This window comes from Puntigrus tetrazona, chromosome 13, assembly GCF_018831695.1.
Source record: "Puntigrus tetrazona isolate hp1 chromosome 13, ASM1883169v1, whole genome shotgun sequence".
Taxonomy (NCBI): domain Eukaryota; kingdom Metazoa; phylum Chordata; class Actinopteri; order Cypriniformes; family Cyprinidae; genus Puntigrus; species Puntigrus tetrazona.
In genome coordinates this window covers 24,405,397-24,415,278 of record NC_056711.1, presented here as the reverse complement: position 1 = coordinate 24,415,278, position 9,882 = coordinate 24,405,397, and positions in this window count along the sequence as shown.

Sequence of the window (9,882 nt, the reverse complement as noted above, 5' to 3'; positions counted from 1 at the left end):
AGCACAGTCGCTTTATGATTATTTCTAGATCTCAGCTCCAGATGCAAAAGCAGGTATGTGCTCTTGTGACTACTAGATGGACATATGTCACTGTGGCAACAAATGTGTTCTTTTATCGGCTTCTGAAAACGGGCACACTGTGAATTACCTACTGTATCCAGTGAGCATCAAACGCAAACAATTCAAACGTGCATATGGACCTGACATTCTTTGTATGGAAAAATAATTACGACATCCTTTGAAGAGGACTATATAAACACAAGCACTCTCTACATGCCGTTTTCTCCTTTCAACTCTGCCTTTCCTTAAAATTCCAGCAAGATTTGCACCTTCTCTGCTTTTTCAATCTGTTCATTCTTTGAGTCTGCCCTCACTTTGCTTCCCTCTCTTTCTGTCTTTCTTGCTGATCACTCCTGGTTGCTTTCCACGTTCATTTTAGCGACCTAATCTAAGTCCTTATTCGTTTGTTCATTTTTGACAGAGACAGAGTGAAGTTGTTTTGTCTACTAGGATGTATCCACTGCAGCCACATGTACATTTAATTTAAGTATTGTTTATCATTTTGAACTGTTGATTTAAATGCCTGTAGATATTAGTGAGTATCAAGAGAGTCACCCTCTCAAGCATAAAAAATATATATATATATATATATATATATATATATATATATATATATATATATACATTTATATATATATACATTTTAATATGAATATAAATGCTAAACATAGCTTATATTATTTTGATTAGCAATTATGTTATTTAATTCTAAATTATTTACAATTATTAAAATAATGACTTTATGTTCTAAATCTTATATTTATTTATAATGGGTTTTTGTTTTTTTGTTTTTTTACTTGAATAAAACTTTAATCAAACTTTAGAAAAATAAATAAATGCCCAAATATCTCAAAATCCACTTTACGTCGAACACTTCTCACAAGGCGAAAACATCTCATGCAGAAAAAGAACCTGAGCATGTGTTGAGTAGATGTCATCATTCTTGCTTATTTGTGTTTTAAGAAATTTACGTTGTGTTAAAATTGCCCCTGATATCCCCTGCAGTAGGTATTTTGGTGTCATAAAGCTTTCAAGAATTTTGAAAAGATCTGACACGGTACGATCCTGGATCTGTTATCAACCTAGGTGTTTATAGTCTTAAGAAAACACAGCCATATCTCTTCTTGTATCTTAAGGTTTGTGTATTGTGGATAGTCTGTATTTCTCTGCCTTTATCTGTGTATGTTAGACTTTCCAGATATGAGCTGAAGAGTGTGTCAGACAAGACACTATGAGAAGAGGCCTCCAGCAGAAACATGATCCAGCTTAAGGGAATCTCTCTCTCTCACTCTGTCATCCTGGCTGGAGAAGATTGAGAGACGAGTCAGAGTCCCTGTGGGCCACTGAAATCTCTTTCTTCTTTGCCCCTGCCTTTTCCCTCTCTTGCTCATTCTGCAGTAGTCACCCTCACCCTACCCCTGTCCTCACTTAAAAAGACAAGATTTTTTAATAGCCCAGCAGAACGGCTGTTAAACGCATTGATGTATGACAGGGAGAGTAAGAGAGGGAGAGATGGACAACCAGAGGGATGGAGGAACAGAAAAATAAAGAGCAGATAATTAGGGAGACATAAGACGGGTGCTTAACGCGATAAATGAGTTAAGAAGATTTGACTCTACAGACGGTGAAAAAGCGATAGCGAAATAAATTGAGACTGCCACTTTTTTTGCGAGGTATTTTGCATCCAAATAACAAAAATAGGCTATCTGGATCGGAAGACGTCAAATTAGACAAATATTTTATAAACAAACACACAAGGGAACTTATAAATGACGTGCATTTCGGTTCTGCTGAAATCCACGGAGTTGGTGTGGGCCTGCTTATGTGTTTACAAGACTGTAAATCACGTTTCGCTCAAGAGATAGCGGCCATGTAACAGTTCAAAGACAAGAGAGCCAAGAGGACAATAAATACCATTCTACCATGATCTCGTGTTCAGATGTTCTCAAGGACATGTCATTTTTCAATGCATAGTCTTGATTTGTTCAAGGTGTGCAGAAATATACTGAAAAAAATATATCACAGCCAGAGGAATGTATAATGTAGCCTAAACAAAGAAAACTTTGACATCTTTCTAAAACCTAATTTACAGGATAATGTATCATGTATCTGTGTCTGTGGCGTTTGGTAAAATAAAAAACATTTTATATTTGTGTTTAAATGGTTTTATATTCCAGTAAAATCTCAAATAATTTACCTCAGTTTTCCACCTGAGTGAATCGCGACGACGTCCAGGATCATGTGATCACACGGTAAACGTAGCCTACTTTAAAGTGACCCATAGGAGGAATCCTTTCGCAGCCCACGTGTAGAGAAGTTCGTAAAGTGATTTGTTCGTTTGGAACGACCGAGAAGAAGAACAAGTAGCGTGTCGTTCTCACAGAGCCCTTGAAAAGCGCGGTAAGTTTGGAATTTGCACCGCGTCGCCATGGAGACAGTCGTTAGAAATCCTGCTGCGTTTTCCTCCCCGGACGTTTGCGCTTAAGTTACGAGTTGGCAAAATGGTTATCAAAGTCACTTTGATGGGGAATAAAACATCTACAAAATTTTGAATGAAGAATGTGCATCGTTGTGTTTTTCCCCGTTTTTACACCGAATAATTATATATTCTATTATAATCATATAATAATGTACTATTTTGTATGTGTAACTAGTTTTGTAAATTAGTTTTGTACAACTTTGTACATTACAAAGCATTAATAATTTCAACAACAACCATCTTTTTCACTGGCACGCCCCCCAACTCGGGGCTTAAAGAAAATTTCGACTTTCCTACTCGTAACAACGACTTTCTGGAGACGTTCATGTGCTTTCAACTCGTACATACGATGTATCCTACACGACTTGAACGCACCATGCGTTACTTATGTTGTTAGAACGCGCATCACTTTTTCGCATAGAAACATGTGACACTTGTGGCTAGAAATAGCATGACGAATGGAACAACATTTTAATGCAAAAATTTAGTCTTGACCACATCTCTCCACCTTAACCTAACTTCACCGATGAGTATTCCCTAAAATCATAGGATCTGACAGATGACTGACACTGATCTGATTGCTTAATCGCAATGTTGTTCCAGGGTCAACAAAGATCCAGGAACATGTCACACTCTGAAAAATCAGGTTCTGAAGCTAAATCAGTCTTTAACTGCAATTTTTTATTAAATGTCAACTCACATCTGCAGACCAACTCTGACTTAGGCCTCTGTGTATGAATTGTGTAGCCTGAAACTAAAAAATCAGATTCTCTGACCATTATTCACTATTACATGATTTCCTCAGATCTGCAGACCTGTTCTGACTCTTGGCAACTTACCTCAACTTCTCCAGACTGTAAATGAGTATTGAACATTCAAGAAGAATGTATGCTGAAAAAAACGTCCTGAGGTTTGTCCATCTCTCCCTTTCAGCATTCTTTGATGCCGTTTTAATTGACGGATTCCACCAAGAATCCTGTTTGTGGTCGACAACCGATTCCTAATCCAAAAACACTCTGTAACTGTCCTCTGGAGTCAAATCCCGGAAAAAGCTACGGAACTGAAATTCCAAACATCGTGACCATGTTTCCTAACGGATGTCCACGATCACAGCCGTTGGCCTCTTCACCGGATCTTACGGACAAACTCGGCAAACCACACAGGCAGGCCACACGGTCATTCTGCATTCAAAACTTAAACAGTTCCTCTGTTTCATTGTGCTGAACTTTATGCTGTGGTACGTGGTGGCAGCTTTAACAATATGGCAACAAAAACACTGATTTAGTCTGCAGTCAGAGTCAAAAGTCTGTACTCAAAAAGTCTGCTCTACACTTTAATTGAAGGGTCCAAACATATTTCTTACCAGGTTTCTAACCAGACTTGTAGAAAAGTCACAGAGCAAGCGATTAACTAAATCTTCAGACACATTTGTGATTTTAATCAATGAAATACCTCCAGCACTACCTCATACTGGAGGCCTGTGCCGGCCTTCCATCGCTCTGTGGCTTTAAACCCACGCAAGGCTCTGCAATGGCATTTGCCAGCCAGCCAGGAACAATTTCCCACGCTTTTACCCCTCTTCGCCGACAGAAAGAGCGGCCGTGGGCTTTGCCTGAACAGCCTTCCTGAATCCCTCCTCTCCTGCTGCAGCGTGTGTCGTTTTATGTCTAGCTTAAGCCTGAGCGGTTATGCCGCCGTAAATTTAGCCATTTCAGACATTCAGTCACTTCTCTCAGCTAATATCGAGCAGCAGTGACCCGCCAGTGCTTTTACTGCCTCTGTGTCGTGTGTGTGTGTGTGTGTGCTGATCATGTATTGTAATAGCAGAACAAAGATGTAAAAAGCAGTCGGTGAGGAGGGCAGGGGGAATGGATGGTAGATGGAGAACATGAATGTGCTGGGAGCAGGGCAATGCTTGGAATGAGTCCAACGTAACTTTCTCACAAATGGAGGCCAGACACCAGCCCCAGGCGTGTGAAAAATAATGAAACGGTAACTTGGGAAGCACAGCTTTGCTCTGCATGGCTTGTGATCAAAGCGGCAGAATCATAGATTTAGGTTATAAAGGTAGTTAAATTTGATAACTTAAGTCATTACCTTAAACTGTCAAAAAAGGTAGGTAGATGTGTGTTTTATAAACAGAACTGCAGTCTATGCCATTAACTGTTTCCGGCGGGGTGGAAAACGGTGAACAATTGTGATATCACAAAAACAATTTAAGGATAAAGCAGTGTTTTTATCTCATGAGTTTGAGAGAATCAGAAGAGAACATTTATGACGATGGTATTTCAGTCACATTGCTTAAGATGAACTTACATGACTTTTTTTACTGCATAATTACAAATATATTCCATAGATGTGTTTCCAATGTGTCTTATTCACACTTCTGTGCAGCAGGGTTGCATTACATTTATCAAAAGTTATAATAAAGAATTACAAAGGATTTCTTTTTCAAAAAACTTTCTATTCATTAAAAAACCCTGAAAACAAGTATCATGGATTTAACATATAATAATCAGCACAACATATTTTTGATCTTTTTATGCATTTTTGATTAAATAAATACAACTCGGTGAGCACCAGAAATTTTTCAAAAATTTAAAAATCTTACCAAACCCGACTTTGAACAGTAATGCATATATTTACCATTTTTACCTTTTCTCTGAAAAGCATGTCTTGATTCTGCACGTGTTCATCTCTTCCTATCCAGAAAGTAAATGTGCAGCAGCTTTTCTTCGGTCGTTATCTGCGAGTCTAGTGTGCATGTGTGTGGTGTGTCCAGTGACAACCTAAACCTGGTTTTTGGATGACTGTTGACCTTCACCTCTTTACCAACCCAGGCTCTTAAACAAGGCGTGACGCAACTCTTTAAGTTACCACCCAGGACCCAACGCTGCCTGCAGGTCAGCCTGGCTGATGGATCTGAGTGCAGCCGCCAACCTCCAGTCACCCCAGACGCAAGCCCCAGGACCCCACACCACCCCACGGTACAGCTCTGTCACGCACACACCAAACATCTGAAGTGACATGCAAAGGAAAGAAGTAGAAATTGTAAAACGTTATTACGGTCAATCCAGGCAACAGATCAGACCTAATGCACCTCGGTACAAACAGCTGGCCCACGATCAGTATGAGTGGGCAGAGTGCTAGATGTTGATAACATATCTTTCAACATGTTCATATGGAATATATATTAGTAACATATGTTCAATGAGAAAAGGCTTATATCAGGTCAAACCCAACGGGACTGTGAAACAACCACAGACCGTAAGTATGGGAATAAACTGCTGTAGTATGTGCAGGTAGAGATGCCAGTGAAATTCTTTCCTCCATATGGATATATCTTCAAAAAGGCATTTCAAAATATATATTACAGTACTCAGCAATTACAATGGATCAAAAAAGTTCATCAAAGTTGTCCTAAGACAACAATGTATGTTGGTTTTAGGACAACTTTGATGAAAGGATTTCATCCACTTCAAATCTTGACTAGTGTATTAAAACAGAAAATGCGGCAATAATGTTTCACAATATTATACAGTGTCATACAATATTTTTACTGAATTTTTTGATCAAATAAATGCATCTTGGTGTGCAAAAGAGACATGTAAAACATTAAAAGATTAAAATTGGTATTAAGTACATGGAATAACAGATAATTAATGCTTCTTTAAAAAAAATCACACCCCGCTGGTTGAGTTTGACCTTTTTGGATACTAGTGGTGGGCAGCTTTGATTGAATTCTAAATAACATGCGAGTCTGCTCAACAAGTTTTAATCTCATTAAAAATGGTGCACTAATTTTGCATTATTCATGATTTGTTTTTGCATCAGCCATATCACATGTTATAGACCTCTCCTCCCTTTTCAGCAGGACAGTTTGAAGAGATTTCATGGTGGTATGATAAGATAATGAGCCTTCGATAAATGCCGGGGGGGGGTTGATTGCGTATTTGCGTATTAACCCACCTTGTGCGGTTTGAGGCCATCGATACAAATGCAAACATATGTGGTGGTCTGTGTAGCATGCGATTACTATGACATTAGTCTTTGGAGATCATTAGCTGGTGTTGGGCCAATTACATTCTTTGCATACTGAACTAATCTGCGGCTCTGCTGTCGAGGTTCCTCACCATTAGTGTGTTTGCTTATCCATTTCCTTCCCTCCCTCCAATTAACATGTCCCTCACTCTGGGTTTGTTCTGCCGGTGTGTGTTGCTGTGACGCCTGTCCATCACCCTGAGTCCCTCTGAAAGGACACTTTAAAAGTGAGAACAATGCTGCCACCTCTCAATCACCGCTGAGTGGTATTGGTACTCAAATGAGTGTTCTTCCCTGGGGTGTGTTTTGTCTTGCTGGGTTTCTTGGCCTGCTCTGTGATGAATCTTAACTGTAAGCAGGGCTGTCGTGCGTTTCCGTGGTGAGGGCTGAGGCGAGACAGGCGTCATCAGTGACGCAGTTGAAAGCAGGGCGGATTGACAAGCGTGGGGTTCCAGTACAGGGAGTCTCTCATCCACTGCTCTGCCCCTCCTGCGTTCTTCTCTGGGCTCTCTGGAAGAGCCATCAGGCCCCAGAGGCACCCAGCAGGTAGCCTACTCCCTGCAGCCAGGCACAGGGCCTGCCTGCCCTCCTCTTAACCCCAGGAGCATTGACAGCCATCCCAACCACAGCAGGGGTCCTCAGGCCCAGCCCCCTGCTCTTCTCCCTCTCTCTTCTCTGCTTTTTCTTTCCCTCCTTCTTCGACTTTTTATCATTTTTTTTCTTCTGTCTTAACTAAAGCTCTGACACTTGTTCTCTTGTGCCTCTTAGACCCCCAGAGCTCTCATTTTCTTTCTCTCTCATTCAATTCCAGTTTAAAAGTACTTTATTGGTACGATTGAGTTTACATACAACATTGTGAAAACATTATACACAAAACAAGTAATGACAAGAAAAATAAATGTATAATATAACAATCCAAAATGTATTTTAAAAGGATTATATGCATGCATATATATAAAAAGTTAAATATATTTTATATTGTAAATTTATATGATTTTACAATGAAATGTATAAATATGTACTCAAGATATATTTATACTTTTATATTACACAGAATGAAGAAAGTCATAAAGGTTTGGAACAACATGAGGGTGAGTAAATAATGATATAACTTTTATTTTAATGTGAACTACCCCTTTATATTTATAACTTTACTCTTCATTTTATGTTCTTTTTTAATTATTTTCTCAGGTTTATAAATGCATTTAATCCGTAGAAATACACAAGTAACAATGACAGAAAAAAATGCACAACGGCCATCAAGTCTGAAAAAATGTCAGTTATTCGAGTAATTCCACTCTGGCACCTTGCCCACATCAGACATGGTTGTCAACACTTCAGGAGAGCTATGTGCTTTCCAGGAGTGCCATTCCACCCTCCACATATCTGCCTCTCTCTCTCTTTTCTTTCTCTCTTTACAGATCCAATCCATCAAAAGAGATACATTTTTAAGGGCCGAATCACTTTTACAAATGTTTGGTCATATAAAACTAATCAAAAAAGGCGATTTCCATTGAATATTTAAAACCAGAAGATAGCTATCAACCAAATTGCCGACAGAAGCCTTGCAATAGGGACATTTAAGTCCAATTTAGAATGAATTAGCGTCATATTGTGCCGGTTTAATAGTGATTACTGCACTGAAAAGTCTCAAATGAAATCTGTGCTGCACTTAAGAGAGATATTATGAGATATTTATTGTAAATCCTTCTGCAAAAAATGCATCTTTTCTCCTTTAGCTCTGTTCTAGCGCATTCAGGTGTTTATGTTTCTGTGCGAACGTGTGCAGCAGGTTGACAGCAGCTCATCTGCAGATTAGTCATCCTGCAGTTGATTAGGCAATGAGCAACAGACAGTTAGACACAAAGTTAACCAGGAGCCCAGCTCTGCCTCAGGCCGTGCTGAAGTACTCAGCCATGGAATGAGATGGTTGACTTTTCAATGCTCCATTAATATCGCTCCACTTAAACACCAAGCCCAACGTATGCAAAAAAAAAGAGAAAGAACGAAAACATGTCATGTCCCAAGACAGTTCCAGAAGAAAGCACGGGGAAGTATTTCCTTTAAAAGAAGAGATATCGCCAGGTATTTGAATTCTACCCCGCAGATCAATTGCTCGTCACAATGCTTGCAAATTAACATGAAAACAAATCTTTAGAGAATTGTTGATTGGTAAAATGGACATGCACATGTGACACACAGGCTATATTTGTACTAACAAGACATTAGAGCTCATAAATAAAATGCATTGTTTACGGAACAACATTTTGCTGTTTGTCTGTTCATTCAAAGGCATGTTTCATATGGTTTAAATAAATATAATTAGAATCCCTTACTGAATCTCATTAATCATGTAGAATATCATGAGTGTGGTGCGAACATCTTTAACTGAAACTTTCATATAGGCTAGTTATATATATATATATATATATATATATATATATATATATATATATATATATATATATATATATATATATATATATAACATATAGTTACATGTAATTTAGAACTCCACTATTAATACTGTGTAAATTATGGTCAAATACAAAGGTTGTTGTTTTTCATTTATTTAACTACTTAAGACTAGTGCAAAACGAACGTTTTTCTGCACGAATTCATTGAAGTAGGTATTTTAAAAACACACTGTGAACATGTGAAACAATAGCAAATACATTTCGGAACAAACATAGAAATGTATTAAAAAATGTACAATATGTAGGCTATATAGTGTGCCTTACACCTGCAACAGCTTTGAGTGGCGCCCTCCTGTGGAATAAGGTGTTGTTGCACGGTCTATTCCACAGCTCATAGTCCTCTAATTAGTTTTTCGTAGTTCATTCGGTATTTTCATAAAGACAAGGTGTTTGTAGTGACGGCGAACACAAAAAAATAATTATGACAAGCGGCGTGATATCATGTCATTTGTTGGGGACTTTTTAATGAATTGCTGATGAAGTAAGTTTCACTTGTAGATGTTGACTCTTTCATCTTCACCGTTTCATTTGACGGGCGTGGGCTATAAGGCGTTTAACCGTTTAAAAGCCTGCAAATAAGGGGCGACCTCTTTTGAGTGATGGTGGCCCATCAGAATATACTCTGATGTCGGTTTTTGAAAAGTAACATAATGAAGGGTGGGGCTGATTTATTTTGACGTTTAATTAGTCCAGATTAGTTAGATTGATCGACTTTATCTTTTTTCTTTGCTTGACCAAATGCCTTTTCTTTATATCCGCACATCTCAAATGTACATGTCTTAGGCTCCCGTTAACTTTAAATGCGTTTAAATTACATTTCGGATG